General features: G+C 38.0%; 1 protein-coding gene across 6 annotated transcripts in view; it reads right to left on the bottom strand.

Moving 5' to 3' along the window:
* The window catches only part of LOC150077549 (uncharacterized), a 308,710-nt gene extending 295,510 nt beyond the window's left edge, over positions 1-13,200 (bottom strand). For 3 of the 6 annotated variants that reach the window (XR_016547745.1, XM_090386993.1, XM_090386994.1), the window contains exon 1: positions 12,847-13,199. The gene's annotated coding sequence lies outside the window, so the exon portion shown is untranslated. Of the gene's footprint in view, positions 1-12,846 lie in introns of all 6 variants that reach the window. The other 3 variants (XR_016547746.1, XR_016547750.1, XR_016547748.1) reach the window with 2 other exon arrangements.
* Between the last annotated feature and the right edge of the window lie 3,464 nt (positions 13,201-16,664).

Raw genomic sequence — 16,664 nt, 5'->3', positions numbered from 1 at the left:
AGTTAACCCCAACAATTATTTAAAAGTCAAATTTTATTAACCGATAATTAATAAATTTAAGAACGAGATTCAGTGTTTTACGTATTAAATTAATTGGTTAAAAATTAAATAAGAAGTTTACTTCAGTAATTTCTTGTAAAATGCTTCAATATCAACACTCTCTCTTATACAAATTAGATATGGATTCAGTAATGATGAATTCAGATTTACTGAATCCATCATACCTAATCCAGCTTTCCAGCATGATGCGTCCTACCCACATCACGCCAAAAAGCCCAGGGTTCAAATACTGTCAATGACGTGAAGGATTTTTATGAGTTTTTCACAATGAAGCTGAGGTGCTCGTCTCAAGCCAGATGTGCTTCCCATCCAGCATTAGCAAAAGCAGATGATGCAAGAAAGCAAGCTTACACCGCATCAGCCAAAAAAAAAACACAAACACACTTCTCATTTCACCCATCCACTCGCTCCAAATGTTTGTCTAGTTCTGCCTTGAATCTATTTAAGCTATCAACTTCTACAATGAGAGATGGAAGTTTGTTCCAGCAATCAACCACCCGCTGGCTAAAGGCAAATTTCCGCACATCTATTTTACAACTGTCTTTCCTCAATTTCAATTTATGCCCTCTCAGGCGATTATTCTGAGCAAGAGGAAGAATTTCATCAGCATTGAGCATGCTCAAACCATTCAAGGCTTTATACACCTCAATCAGATCACCTCACAAGTGCCTGATCTCCAGACACTGTAATTTGCAAAACTTAAGCCTTTCTTTGTAAGAGCAACCCTTCATTCAATTCACTAATCTTGTTGTCCTTCTCTGTACTCGTTCCAACAGCAACCTTCTTAAAATCTTAACCTCCTTACATCCTTCTTAAAATGAGGCTTACACACCTGTATATAGTACTCAAGGTGTGGCCTGACCATCTTAGACAAGGGGATAATCACCTCCTTATCCCTTATAGAAAAATTCCTGTATATCATTGACAAGACACCATGAGCTACTCTTGCAGACCGTCTGCACTGCCCAGAAAACTTCATATCTGCCTGCACAATTACCCCCAGGTCCTTTTCACTCTCTACCACTGTCAGTGTAGTACCACTGTCAGTGTAGTACCACACAGTTGGTACATTACTCTGGGGTTACTGCTTCCCATATGCAGTACTTTACATTTGTCAATGTTAAATTCAGTTGCCACCCCCCCCAGCCCATCTGCTCAACTTTCCTAGATCCTGTTGCAGCAGCATACTGTCATTAATAACCCTGCCAACCTTCGTATCATCTGCAAACTTGGACATTTAAGCCTGATATACCATCATCAATATCATTAATGAATACAATGTCCCCAACATTGAACCCTGGGGGACTGCACTAATAACATTGGTCCATGAAGAGCAGTGTCATTGATTGCCACTTTGTCTTCTCCCACTCAACCATCCCTTTATCCATAGCAGCAAGTTGCCTCCATTGCCAAACTGTTCCAATTTGTGCAGCAGTCTTCCCTGTGCAACAGTATCAAAAGCCTTTCTAATATCCAAATATATGATATCAAAATTATTCTTTGCATTCAGCTCCTTTGTGACTACATCAGTGGTTTTCAACAGGGGTTCCGCAACAACATTCTTAGGGTGCCATGTAATTTGGGTTTAAGTTACTTAAAGTTATTATATTTTTGAAATTTATATATTTATTTCATTATAAAAAGGGTACGGTACAATATCCATTGTACCGTACATTGAATATCCATTGAATGAATAAATGAGGAAGATGAAAAGTTGGGTTCTGTGTGTTTGAAGTTGGACAGTAAATGGATGTTGGCTACTATCAGCAAGCGTTTGGACTATTTTGAAAGACAGAGCAGGAATTATAGAAGCCAATTCAGGAGAACAGTGCCCATGGAAGTATCTGTAGAAAAGGCATGCAGCAGAAATGATACGTCTATAAGATAGAGAGTGGAGAGACTGTTAGAGAGGAGTCATTAATTACCAGCCCTCTTCTGAATGGAATCTAGAAGCCTGAGAGAGGTTTTGGGGGCACTGCCCCAGATGTGGGAACAATATTCCATGGTAGGGCGGATTTGTGATTTGTACAGAGTGAACAGCTGTTTGGAAGAAAAGTAACGCCGAGAGCGAAAGAGAAAACCAAGTTTTTTAGATGCAGAAGAAGCAATATTTGTAATGTGCTTGTGCCAAGAGAGATTAGAAGTCAGGGTAATCCCCAAAACAGATATATCATTTTGCCTATAAATTGGAGTTTCACCAAAGTTAAGCATAGGAGCAGAAGAATCCTTTTTGTGAGATTATTATTATTAGCCATATGGTGGAAGGAACCCTGAGGCTTATGCTGCACCAGCCAAAAAAAAAAAAACCTTAGAGAGAGAGAGAGAAGTAGAAAGGAATCACCAAGAAAGAGAAGAATGATGATATTCAGCTCAGGACCCTGGGTGTGCCAAGCCAATACTCGCTAGATGTGAGCCCCTGGGGTATAAGACAAGACTGAGTTTTAGAAGGATTGAAATCAACTAAGCTGTCTTTGCCCCACTGGAGAATTACCTGGAGATCGGCATTTAAGAAATTGGTAGCGGATATTCAAGAAGTTGAAGCTGATTGAGCAGGGCAAGGTTTCTCAAAATGGAAAGTGGAATGCGATGTGCTCTCATCGGCAAAACTATGGATAGGATTTCCAGTCAGTGGAAGAAGATCATTAATATACAAGAGGAAAAGAGTGGGGGAAAGAACTGAACCTTGGGGGACACCAGCATTAGTGGAGAAATTAGAAGACAGAGAGCCATCTACCATCACCCTCAGTGAGCAATCAGAGAGAAAACTGGATAACCAATTACAAAAAACAGTTGGCAAACCATAAGATGCAAGCTTGTTTAGAAGATCTCTGTGCCAAACACGATCGAAAGCCTTTGAGATGTCAAGAGAAACTGCTTGTGTTTCACCAAACTTTTTTTCCATTGAATTTGTCCATAAATGGGTAAGATAAGCCAGAATATCACCAGTAGATTGACAATGGTGATATTCTGGCTTTTCCATACTGGCGATCGTTGATCAGATGGAAAGTTTATAGGTAGTTTAAGAGTTGGTGGTTAATTGATTTCTCCATTACTTTAGAAAGAGTAGAAGAAATTGCAATGGGACGATAATTGGATGGGAGGGATTTATCATCCCTTTTAGGAACTCACTGGATATGAGCAAATTTCCTAGCAGAAGGAAAAACACCTTTGGAATAAGAAAGTGAAAAAAGACGGCAAAGAACAAGAGTATTATCTGCAAAACTATGAATAGGATTTCCAGTCAATGGAAAAAGGTCATTAATATAAAAAAGTGGGGTAAAGAACTGAACCTTGGGGGACACCGGCCTCAGTGGAGAAGTTAGAAGACAGAGAGCCACATCAACTATCACTCTCAGTGAGCGGTCAGAGGAAAATTGGATAACCAATTACAAAAAACAGTTGGCAAACCATAATATGTTTAGAAGACTTTTATATTCTCTGTCTCATGGATGTTCTATTTCTACTGCATGCCTTTTCTACAGATACTTCCATGGGCACCGTTCTTCTGAAATGGCTTCTATAATTCCCACTGTCTCTTTCAAAGCAGTCCGAACACATGCCACCACCAGCCAACATCCATTTACTGTCCAACTTCAAACTCACAGAACCAACTTTTCATTTTCCTCGTTTATTCATTCAACTGCCATTTTCTGGAACAACCTTCCTTCATATGTATTTCCTGAAAATTACAGTCTACAGAAGTTCAAGTCTAATGTCAATAAATATCTTCTTTCGTCTTCTCAACTTTAAACCCATGAATGGTACTAAGTACTGTAGGCATAAAGTTTAGAAGACCTTTATGCCGAACACAATCAAAAGTCTTTGAGATGTAAATAGCAACTTCTTGTGTTTCACCAAACTTTTCCATTTAATTTGTCCATAAATGGGTAACATAAGCCTGAATATCACCAGCAGATCGACACTGATGGATCCATACTAGCAATTGTTGATCAGATGGAAGGTTTCTAGATAGTTTGAGTTGGCGGTTGATTGATTTCTCCATTACTTTAGAAAGAGTAGAAGAAATTGCAATGGGACGATAATTAAATGGGAGGGATTTGTCACCCCTTTTAGGAACTGGCTTGATATGAGCAAACTTCCAAGCAGAAGGAAAAACACTTTTGGAATAAGAAAGTGAAAAAAGGCTGCAAAGAACACAAGTTAGGGAGCACAAGCTTTGAGAACAAGTGGAGAAATACCATCAGGACCTGAAGCTTTCTTAGCATCAAGATTCATCAAAATCCTTCTGACATCCTTTTGGCAGAAGACCACAGGAGACATTGAATGGGTGTGTTGGGAATGGTGGAAGGTGTTTTACCAAGATCATTAATACAAGAGTTGGAAGAAAATTGGGATGCTAGCAGGTCAGCTTTATCCTTGGCTTCAGTGACAACAGAACCATCTGATTTTGACAGAGGTGGGAGCAGACATGGGCAAAAGTTGCAGCCAATAGCTTTGGGAAGAGACCAGAATGCTCGGCTACCATTAGGGCAAGAAGCAAGTTTTCTACTCTTAGCCTGTTCAAAATCTAGTTTGGCCTGATTAATAACTGCTTTACAATTGTTGCGAGCTTTAGCCAGAAAATGAAACTGAAGAATTGGAAACAAGACAATTACGATATGCAACATTCTTCTCTTGAACAGCCTTAGCACATTTATTAGAAAACCAAGGTTTAGATAAAGGACGAGATTTTAAAGTGGAGTGTGGAATAAAGGATTCCATTCCTACAAGAATAATTTCACTGACACGATCTGAGCAAACGTTGACATCAGAAGTTTTGAAACAGTAGTCCGACCAAGGAAATGAAGAAAATAAATCTCACAGGTCATCCCATTTTGCATTCTTGTAATGCCAAACAATACGAGGTTGGGAATAGCCATGAGATAAAGGCTCCACTGGAGAAGAGACAATCACCAAGTTGTGATCTGAGGTGCCTAAAGGACCACTCACTTCGACCGTGTACTTAGAAGAATTGTTTGTGAGAAAAAGATCAAACGTGTTGGCTGTATGGTTAGGATTATCTGGTATTCTTGTAGGTAAATGAACGATCTGTGCAAAGTCATTAGTAATTGCAAAAGTCTCAGCATCTCGACCAGCCAGGTCGGTGTGACTAGAAAACAGAAGCCAGCTGGAGTTGGGAACATTAAAATCACCAAGGAAAATTACCTCACTATTAGGAAAGTTGGACTGGAGAAAGTCAAGATGCAAAGAGAGGAAGTCAAAGAGCTCCAATTGAATAGTGGAGTTGGGAGAATGGTAGAGACTACAGTTGAATTTGTCACAATGAGGTAAAGAGATTTTAAGCCAGAGAAGATTCCAAATTACCAACTCTCTGACAGGGAATATCAAAACGGACATATGCATAAGTACCACCTTTGAGGCGAAAGGAATCATACAACAAATAATTTGGGCAACTGAGATGAGCAGTAGTTGAATCAACCAATAACTGAGATTCTGTCATAAAAAGTACATGGGGTTTGGCAGACCGCAAGTGGAAATGGACATCGTTGAGATTAGAATTGAGACCACGCATATTTGTGAAATGAACTAGGAAGTGTTTGGGAGGTTTAGATCTTTTCACAGATAAGCTTACTCTATTAGTTTGACTATTTGTGGTGTATTCAATAGTAAGAAAAAGTGGGGGGGTGCATGTCTGTATGAAGTAATGAAATTTTTGGATATGGCATGCACGTGGTAAGAATATACCCAGATCCTTGACATAACGTGGCCTCGACAATGCTCCCCGCATACACGGACTCCCTCCAGTCACTATCTGGCAGAGTAAAGGTAGCAAGATTATACACTACCTGATCCAGAAGCCTCCTAAAAAGTTACCAATAGGTTCGGTCGTCCGGTGTACTAACTAGCAGCCGGCCTGCAAACACTGTTTTATAGCTGTACCCTTGAAATGTAAGGAAGATTGGATCTCGCCATGATGTTCATCATAACCTCAAAAGTCATCAGTTATACTGCATGATGGAAGAGATGGGAAAGGTTGACCGGAACTTAGCTCTGGAGACTAAACATGGGTTCCAACACTTCAAGCCTCCAATACGCAAAGTGGTAGTATTGCACCGGTTGATGAGAGTCATCTACCACCTAGTATTGCCTGGTAATGCAGAGGGTGGCATTCCTCCATGTGGTTTGGGTGCCACACCTTGACCCCTACTTACGTTGGTTCACACCTTGGTGGTCACCCACAGTGTGCTTGTGCATGGAGGTTATACCCCAGATTACTAACAGTTCCACTATTGCGAAGGTGCAAGCAGAGGATTTGGCTGTCACAGACCGTCTGGACTTCGCCGAAATTGGCTCCACTTGACTTGAATGTCACCCGAATATCAGTTCCATCAGCATTTTCGACTCCTAGGTAGTGAGTACAGCTTATCTGGCATATCTGAGAGAATGTCTGTGATAATTAAAAAGCAATTTTTTTTATCAAGTCTTTCCAGCACTTAACTTAGTTTTCACTGAAACAAACAACTCTTTTCTCATTTCAATACTCTCCACAGTGTACTTACTGCCATACTGATCCTACAGTAAAACATATTTTACATAAATGCCCCTATTAACAGGAAAGAGACGAAAGATTTTTATCGCTCAAAAATTTACAAGAACAAATAAAACCGATGCTTGTCTTGCTAATGCAAACACTGAAACAAACACATAAATGACCTTTCAGGAAGCATACAATTCAACATGTCACAGAAACAAAGTGAGTCACTTTGAGGTGACACTTCATTTCCAGCTTCATCCTTGAGGATAGCACAGTGGTTATATTTTCTAACCTCCCCACACCAGATGGAAAAGTCCTGGGATCGAATGGAATGTCAACAAGTGAAAATGTTTTTTTTTTTTTTTTTTCACTCCATGGTTAAGGTAAGTCTTTGACGCGGATAGAAAGGTTTTTTCTTCCTGGAAACTTGGGTTTTTCTTCTAGCAAATCAGGCAAACAGAAACAATTTATGGACATAATATACATGGGTGGATAAGGTTGTTATCAGGTAATCCCAATATGACACATTGTTTGCTTCCCATTTTGTACTAAAACTATGGAAGAAAAGAGCCAAGTGAGTTGTGACCTTGAGGCAGTGGCGGATTACCCATTAAGGCAATGAGGCACGTGCCTAGGGGCCCCAGGCTTTGGGGGCCCCCAAACCAAGACATTTCCCTATAGTGTTCTAAAATAGATTGATGTTTTCAGTAAACATCATAAAAATCTTAATTTAAGCGAAAATTCAAGCAAAAAATTGAAAAGTACAAAATTTCATTTATTTCTCACCTAACTTGTATTTATTTTTTATTCTTTTTTTTTTATTATAATTTTTTGGGGGGGGTCCCCAAATATAATTTGCCTAGGGGCCCCAACTATCCTTAATCCACCACTGCCTTGAGGCAAGTGTTGTTTTTTCTTCCTACTATAATGCCCGTGGCAGAATGTGTCAGACAGTATGTTTTAAAGAAGGAACTGGGGGGACTTCCATTTATCTTCTATTTGCAAAACATTTTCATATTTGTTAAAACATGTTTGATAGGTACATGCCTTATAATCTTTTATGTTATAACAAACATATTCAGTCATCTGTTTTAATTTTAATTGTATTTTCTTTTTTTAATACTGATTGAATAAATATGTATTTCAATTAACTAGTATGCTAATTCACTCATAAGTTATTCAAAATTTCTTAAATCTTCATTGTTATATTCTCATATTTATTCATAAGCCTTATGTTATGAGAGCCAAAGGTAATGGACAAAAAAATGGAAACAGCAAAATTTGTGGAAAGTGTTAGGTTTAAGCTAAACAGAAGCATCTACGTGCCGCTAATGCAGGCATGAAAATGACATCCCAGCCTTAGCATCATGTCTGTAAAAGCAAACTCAGCCTAATTGCACGTAATTACTGGTATCACATCAAGAAAAGACCTTAGCAATATCAAGTTAGCTAGTTATTTGGTTTTTAGGAGCATTAGCAACTAGGGCCATATTGCTCCAGGAATATGCAGTGGTCTTTCCCTGATCTTTCCGCATCCTCCTTATTTGGTAGTCACGGGCTAATCAAGAAGCATGTGCTACGCACTGCTGCTCCTGCCCACCTGGCTATGGAGGCACCTAGCAATATCGAAAGGGGCACGATTATTGGAATGCACTTGGCAGGAGTTTCAGTCACTAAGACAGCTGAATTCACTAATGTTTCACAGGGAACAGTTCCAAGGTAATGTTTGTATGGGAATATGAATGGAAGACGTGAAAAAGGCAGTAGTGGCCAAAACCACATACTCCAGAATTGGGACATTCAAGCATTAGTGAAATATGCAAGCAAAACTAGCAAGCAACAGCTGATCAGTTGTGTACAGATTTGAACGCAGGATACAAGAAGCTAGTTTCATCAAAAATATTACATTGAGAACTCCTAGAGCTGGATATCACAGTCGAGTTGCACTTCACAAGCCACTCACCATACTTGGCAATGCACATTGTCATGTCCAATGGTGTAAAGAACTCCCAAGCAGTGGACGACTATGATATGTTCTAATGAATCTTCCGACACTTTGTTTGCAACAAATGTATGAGTGCACATGTGGCATGCACTGATCACTAAGCAATGGAAGATTACAACTCTGATTGCTTATTTCCTATGTTAAGGGTTTTGTAAAGGTGTGGGTAGGCCTCTGTAGCCTAGAGGTCAGGAGAAGAAGTGCAGTAGCACATGTTCTTTGAGTGGACTGGGGTTCAAGCCCCTGCCTGCTAAATACGGTCTATCTACCAAACCACATTGGACCAGCGTGGCAGATTATGGTCCATTTCCCTCAACATGAATTGTTGAGATGGCTTTCATCCTGCAGTGGGTTGATAATGGCTGCAGATTTATTTATTTATTATTTAAAGGTGTGGGGGTGCTTTCTTGTGGCATAGCATGGCATGGTTTGGGTGTTCTCATTCCATTAGAACGCAAGGTTGATATGCCAATCACTATTTAACAGTCCTGAGTGATCTTCATCATCCAATGATTAACCATTTCTTTCATGAAGAGAGCTGTCTTTCGACAATGCTCCAATCTGCAGAGCACAGTGGTCACCCAGTGGCTTCAGGAGCATAAGAATCAACTTTTTCATAGCATAGCCATTGCAGTAACCAGATCAAAACCTGATAGAAAAATTTATGGGAACTTTTGGGACAACATTTTAGGTAGCATTTCCCAGCTCCATCAAACAAGCAGGAATTGATCAGAACAGTATGCTGTGCTTTTTGTCCACATTATGATGTTCTAAATCCACTTGCATGATTGCCCCACTGGAAAGAAAAACGAAATCCAGAAAGACAGGCAGAAATAGAGGTGCATGAAAAAGACCTGGAGATAATTGTGCAGTCGAATATGAAATTCTGTGAGCAGTACAGACAGCTCACAGGGTTTTGTCAATGATATAGGTAAGTTTGCCATACAAGGAGATGATTTTCCATTGTATAAAACATTGATAAGCCAACATCCTGAGTAATGCACATGGGTTTGGAAGTCTCATTTTAGGAAAGATGGAATGGGTGCAGAGAAAGAGCAACAAGATTAGTATTAGTATTAGCCGCATGGTGCAAGAAAGCCTATGGCTTATGCTGCACCAGCCAAAAAAAAAAAAAAAAAACGAATAAAACAATGATAAAAAAAATAATAATAATTAATAAAAGAAAAGGAAATTAAACCTATCATCCTATGCGCTTCCCTCACCCGAAGGTACTATCCAGATGACCTTTGAATTTCCCCAAACTGTCAGCCTCTACCATCCCCATGTAGGCAACTTATTCCAGTAATTTATAACTCGCTGGCTAAAATAAAACTTCCTGCAATTCAATCTAAACATTTCCCCCCATAACTTGAATTTATGTCCCCTAGTTCTAGCATCATTTATAATCTTGAAAATTTCGTCCTCATTCATTTTACTGATGCCTCTCAGAGCGTTAAACACTTCAATCAAATCTCCTCTAAGGTGTCTAGTTTCCAAACTCTGCAACCCACATATTCAGTCTTTCTTCATAAGGACGCCCTTTTGCCAATCTCACCAAGCAAGTTACCTGTCTTTGCACCCTTTCAAGAAGCTCGATGTCTTCCTTTAGATGCGGTCTCCATACTTGAACACAGTATTCCAAGTGTGGTCTAACAAAAGCCTTACATAATGGGATTATCACATCCCTATCTCTACTTGCAAAAGTTCGATAGATCATCGATAGGACACCATGGGCCTTCCTTGCAACCTGTTTACAATGTTCAGAGAATTTTATGTCTGACCGTATCATAACACCCAAGTCCCTTTCCTCCAGTACTGGGTTTAGTTGAACTCCACCAAGTGAATAAGTTATTTTGGGATTACTGTTTCCCAGGTGTAATACCTTACACTTTGTTGGATTAAAGCATAGCTGCCATTTTTCTGACCATTCCTGAAGTCTATCTAGGTCTCTCTGAAGAAGCTCAGCTTGACAGTGATCATTAACTACTCTACCAATTTTAACATCATCTGCAAATTTAGACATCACGCCCTCTATCCCTTCATCAATGTCGTTTATGAAGAATTGGGTTTCCCCAAGGATCAGTCCTTGGGGAAACCCACTTCTTATATCAACCCAATCTGAGGAACAGCCATTTATCACAACCCTCTGCCTCCTGCCCTGAAGCCATCCTGCTATCCATCTAAGGATTTTCCCAGTGATTCCAACCTGTTCCAGCTTATAAAGCAACTGCTCATGTGGGACTGAGTCAAAAGCTTTGCTGAAATCTAAATAAACAATGTCGAAATTATTCCCTAAATCCAGCTCGTGAGTGACCCTTTCAAAATAGCGAACCAGATTTGTTAAATATGATTTTCCCTTTACAAAACCATGCTGAGTATCCTTGAGAATTTCAATTCAATCCAAATGATCCTGAATTCCACCCTTGATCATTGCCTCCATGATTTTCCCTACCACTGAAGTCAGACTGACAGGTCGATAATTTCCCACTTCACTCTTAGAGCCACCCTTATGTATGGGAGATACATTGGCACTTTTCCAACCAAAGGGAATCTCCCCAGAGTCTACTGATGCTCGCATAATTAGCCTCAATAGTTCAATGCACTCACTTGCCGCCTCCCTTAAGATTATAGGGTATATTCCATCAACCCCAGGAGCCTTGCTGGCCTGTAGGCTCGAAAGTTTTTTCATTAAATAATCTTGCAAAATTTCAATATCATTAATTACATATTTTCAACTTCGCTCCCACAATTTCCCATTGCCACAAAAGGTTTTTCATTTGTAAATATCGATGCAAAATAACTGTTGAGTTCATCTGCAACGGCAGCTGATGTATTTAATACTATCCCCTTCCCTTACATAAAGGTCTGATCTGGTTTGTCCTGCTCTTCTTGGCATTTATACATGTGAAGAATTCTTTATCCCCCCTCTTTGCTCTGCTAGTGATTTCTCATAAACTGCCTTTGCCTGTCGAACCTTTTCTGTGGCTCTATTACAGATCATCTTGTAGCTGTTATAGGCTTCAGTACTTTTTATTGCTCTGTAACCTTTCCACGCCACCTTTTTCTGCTCAAGTAATGTGGCAACTTCACTATTCATCCAACTTGGAACCCTCCTCATGGAGTATTTTTTTTTTTTTTTTTAGGGAAGGGAACAAAAGAGTGTTCTTAATTACAGTACCAGGGACCCTGAGTGTGCCAAGCCCATACTCACCAGATGTGAGCCCCTGGGGAATGTGAGATTGAGAAAGGATGGTTGCAAGATAGACATGAAGAAATTTCCTTCCTCCAACAGATAGTTGATTGTTAGAAGAAACTTCCATCTGGTATTATAGATGGATTAGTTTGAATAAATTCAAGAAAGAACTAGACAAATTGTTAGAGGGGTGAATAGGTGATACGGGAAGTGTTTTTTCTTTTGGATGATGCTGTATAAGCTTGCTTTTTTTTTTTTTTTTTTTTTTTTGCATAATTTGACATAATTTTCTAATATTAAAAATGTTAAGAGTTGTTTTTTAATGATATGAGTTACTTAAAAAGAAGCTCTTTTATTTCTAATATTAGATTAGTAACTAGCAGCATTGGGTTATAAATAATGTAGTGTTATAATTATAATGTACATATATAAATGCTTATTCAATCATTGAGGATTAAAACATACTGTTCGCAAAAATTAAAATTAATGTGGTCTCTACCATTCTACAGTAGATATGGATATCATAATTCTTCTCATATGGCTCGTAATAATAAAATTCTGCCCCCCAGAATTTTTATGCAGTTTTTTCCCATATAAACATATAAGTGCGGCATTCTGTTATGCAATAATGTTGAGAGTGGTACAAAGCTTTAGTTATGACGTGTTTGACTATTCATAAAAATAAAAAAATTAATAATAATAATTTTTTAATGTGCCCCTACGAATAACTGCAAGAAATGTTCACTAGAATTAAAACGAATGCTATGGCTACAATTCTGCGAAATTAGACTTTTTTATAGAGATTTTTCCTATACTGTATAAATATAAATGTGAGGCATTCAGTTATACAGTAATGTTGAGAGGGGATCAAAGCTACAGTTATGACGTGGTGGAGAGAGTGAGTGTTCATAAAAAATAATAACAATAACAATAATAATTTTTGAATGTCCCTCTACGAATACTGCATTTTTTTTTTTTTTTTTTTTTTTCATATCTGGCTTGCCAACATCCTTTATATTCTATACTGCGTCACTTATTATTTCCACAATTTTGTAAATGTACAAAACATAATTCATTTCCTTTACAAAATCTTACCTGATTGCTTATAAACAGTAACGGATGTCAAATGCTCACATATCTGACATGTGACAAAACATGCTTTCCTAGTTAATGTTTTTACAGATGATCAATCAGTTACATGCGATTGTACCTATCTTCACTTTATGAGCGATTAATTTACTTGCCACACTAAAACTTGCAAGCACAACATCGTGATGAGTTAGTAACGAAATAACTTACAAAATCTAAGCTCCAAAAAACAGAAACTTATTCGTCTTAACCAGGAACCACAGCCCACGACCACACACGTACATTTAACAGTAATATACTACTCCATCCCACAACGAAGCTAAGAGATTTTCAATATAGACTGCGCCCCCTATTTGGAAGTCAGTGAGGAGGCAGCTTTAATTAATAATCCTATAGTTGAATCCCAGCATTCCTAGAGCATCAGATTCAAAACATAACTTCTTCTTCCCGGCGCCACTGCTGACAATGAAGGCGCTTTGTGTTCTTTAGTTACTACTCTATGGTCAGTTAGTACAAGGAAATAAAATATAATTGTTATAATTGCATTAACCTGTTAACCAATTATCTTATTATTATATTAGCTTTGGATATATTTTGCCCTCTAAATTATACATTAAATTTAGTGAAGTGTGAAATAATCAAATATTATTAATCACTGAAATGATTTTTTGTTTACTAATTTTCCAATGATGTATCCCACAATTAAAACTTAATTATGATTGTTTTTTTGTCAGTAATTGTCAAAAGTTTTAACATTGCACTGTAATACTAACTTTTGTAACTTTCAATGAAATTCGGTTATCATAAAGCGTTTGGGTCATTGTCTAATTTTTTTTTGTCCTATTTTGGTATAGCACTATTCCATTTATAATCATTTTTACATAATAATTTTAGCATTAGTTAATGCTCGATGAATTTGTTTTAAAGCAGTATCATGTGAATGTCCTTGATCCATCATTAAAAAACAAATCTCAGTTAGTAACAATATCATTGATTTCTTTATCTAAGAAATATATGTAAATATTTTTTCATCCGATTTAAGTTTGTCAACAAATGTGGTCAGTGTTGAATCCAGTGGGGTTACAGGGGATGAGTTTCACCCTGGTGGAATAAAATTCCCCTCCGGCGAAAAATAGTAATTTTAATTTAATATTCGTTCAAAAACTGGGATGTTGAAATTTTCGCCACATGTTTTGTTTTTTTAATTGAAAATTTCTTCTTACTGAGCTCTTTAGGGGCCATATTATCAATTTACACAATGTTGTAATTATAAAAAAAGAATTCAATAAATTTATGTCAAATAATCACAAAACAAAAATTCACATCAACTAAGTGTGGTATCCGTTAGGTGGCACACGGCGAAAATAAATCCCTAAAATTCCAAGACACGAAATTTTAAAAACAATTAAATGGACAATATTTCTGGCTGCACAAATTGTAACTAAAAGTCACTAATTCAAGTGTCGGCATTTTCATTTTATGTTTTTCAGATTTCCTTAATTTTCACACAACCATTTCTTGATAGTGTTTCACACAAACGGTCTACTTGCGACTAATTCTTTGTTTGTATATCGCAAACAAGACAAAGACTGGATCGCAGGCCGTGAATAGATTCACTTGAATTGGTTCCTCAGTGATGGATGCTATTGTAATTAGAGAGTGTCGCGCGGCTTTCAGAAAAAGGGCTAAACCCTGTCTAGGCGGAACGAGCAGGTCTACTGCAGCCACTATTTCAATCGTCGGCAGTTTCGCTTTATGGTTTTCAGATTCCATTTATTTTATTTATTTTATTTTTTTTTTAACAGCAAGAGTCTACTTGTGGAATCCTTCCTTTGTATGCCGCAAACAAGACGGTTTGGTCCAGGTTATAAACAATACATTTTATTATCTTTTTATTAATATGTATCTGTACTGTAATGTGACCTATAATTCACAATCAATTAACTTATTGGAATTATGTAATTGTAATTGTAAATACTGGTAACTTTAATCCTTTATATTTTCTATCCCCCAGCAGCATGGTCGGATGATGGGTATCGTTAAGAGGTCTGAAACATCACCTTAAATTGTATAGTGATTTAGGCGATTAGTTTAATAAACTATATTATTATTTTCACGTGGTATGTGAGTTGTATTATAGTAATAATCTTAAAACTACAACGACTTTTGCAAGTTTTCTTAAAGAAAAAAAAAAAAATATATATATATATATATATACAGTGTGTCTCAAAAATACACGGCATAACTTCAGGAATGAGTTCCTCATATGTAGACAATAAAAATATTTTATATCAACATTGTTCCGAAAATGCTTGGTTTCCTAGTTTTGAAGGTCTCTCTATGACACTTAACTGTTCACATACCTTATAGTAATTGTTCAAAATGTCCACATGAATACATGCCTCACATCGCCGTCTCATGGACTCGCGAAGACGATGCCAAATTCCTAGAATGTTTCGTATTGTCTCACAACCTGCCACAATTTCATTGCGGAGAGTTTCAACACCAGCTACCGAAGTCGAATACACTAATGACTTTAAATGGTCCCACAAGAAAAAATCTAGTGAGTTTAAATAAGTGAGCGTGGAGGCCGGGCAGTTAGTCCACCCCTCTACTTCAGATCTTGGTCGTCCTCTGACGGCAGCACGAGGTGTAAAGGTTCCATGTTCACAAAGGCGGCGATGGGAACCTTCAAACGTTTTCCTGTCTGGACATCTTCGTTCTGGGAACCTTTCGTGGTACAAAGGATGAGCCTCCAGAGCATTGTCGTCCGCCAAACCGTATATAAAGTTCATATCAGCCTGATTTGAGTACATGGTCGGAATGGGAAACCACCAAATCTGTCAGTGCCTTGTGATGAAGGAAATCACCTGCAGGAGATAATACATTTCGGTTAAAAATTTGGGAACCAAGCATTTCCGGGATTATGTTGATATAAAATATTTTTATTGTCTACATATGAGGAACTCATTCTTGAAGTTATGCCGTATATTTTTGAGACACCCTGTATATATATTTTTTTCAGGAATTATCTTGTCTGGAATAGAAAGTTTATTTTTGTTCGATATTGAAGCGAAAGCGATCTCTACCATTTTACAGTAGCAAAATGTACAATGGATTCTACCCCCCCCCTCCCCACAGACATATACCAGATTTTTTTTAAAAATAACTCACTTGGCACGCATTATGCATGTTTTTTAAACTGAAAAGACAATGCAGTCGTCTCTGCTCGCAACACAATAAATGTGACTATGGCGATTTTCACTACGTTAAAACAGAAAGCCACTCCAAAGGGATTACTTATTCATTTGATTAAAAGATGAGATGCTATGATGCCCTATTAATATATACTGTATTTCATGAGGTACCAACTCGTCTCTCACCAGATAGTAAGTAGTGTGTAGTACAGGAGTTCTTAGGAATTATGTGGGCCTGGTATCAATAGCAATTTGGCGACCCTTTAAAATTTTCTTCATGTGTGTATGTCAGTTTCAGGTATCCCTTTAAAGTTGGCGACCGGTGCAGTCCTGACATCCTCGAGACGGACCCCCCCCCCCCTTGTCTCCAGTGACAAAACGGTTGTAAAGACTTTCTTCTATGTGAGCTAATATACGAAATCGGAATTTTCAAAATTGTAATATGGCTAATGCTATCTGTTTTGTCTAGGTATTGTCACTAGAGACTATTTACTATCTCATGATGGATCAGTTATTCCTTCCTGTAAAGCTTTATTTTATGCATTGAACGTTGAGTGTCTTAATCGTTAGGTAAAAAAGGTTATCCGGCAAGCACACTATAACGGGAAAGCCTGCAGAACGGGAATT

Source organism: Mastigoproctus giganteus, chromosome 12 (genome assembly GCF_048544385.1).
Source record: "Mastigoproctus giganteus isolate SK-2022 chromosome 12, ASM4854438v1, whole genome shotgun sequence".
NCBI lineage: Eukaryota > Metazoa > Arthropoda > Arachnida > Uropygi > Thelyphonidae > Mastigoproctus > Mastigoproctus giganteus.
The sequence above is the reverse complement of the archived record's forward strand: the minus strand, read 5'-3'. Positions and strand labels throughout refer to the sequence as shown.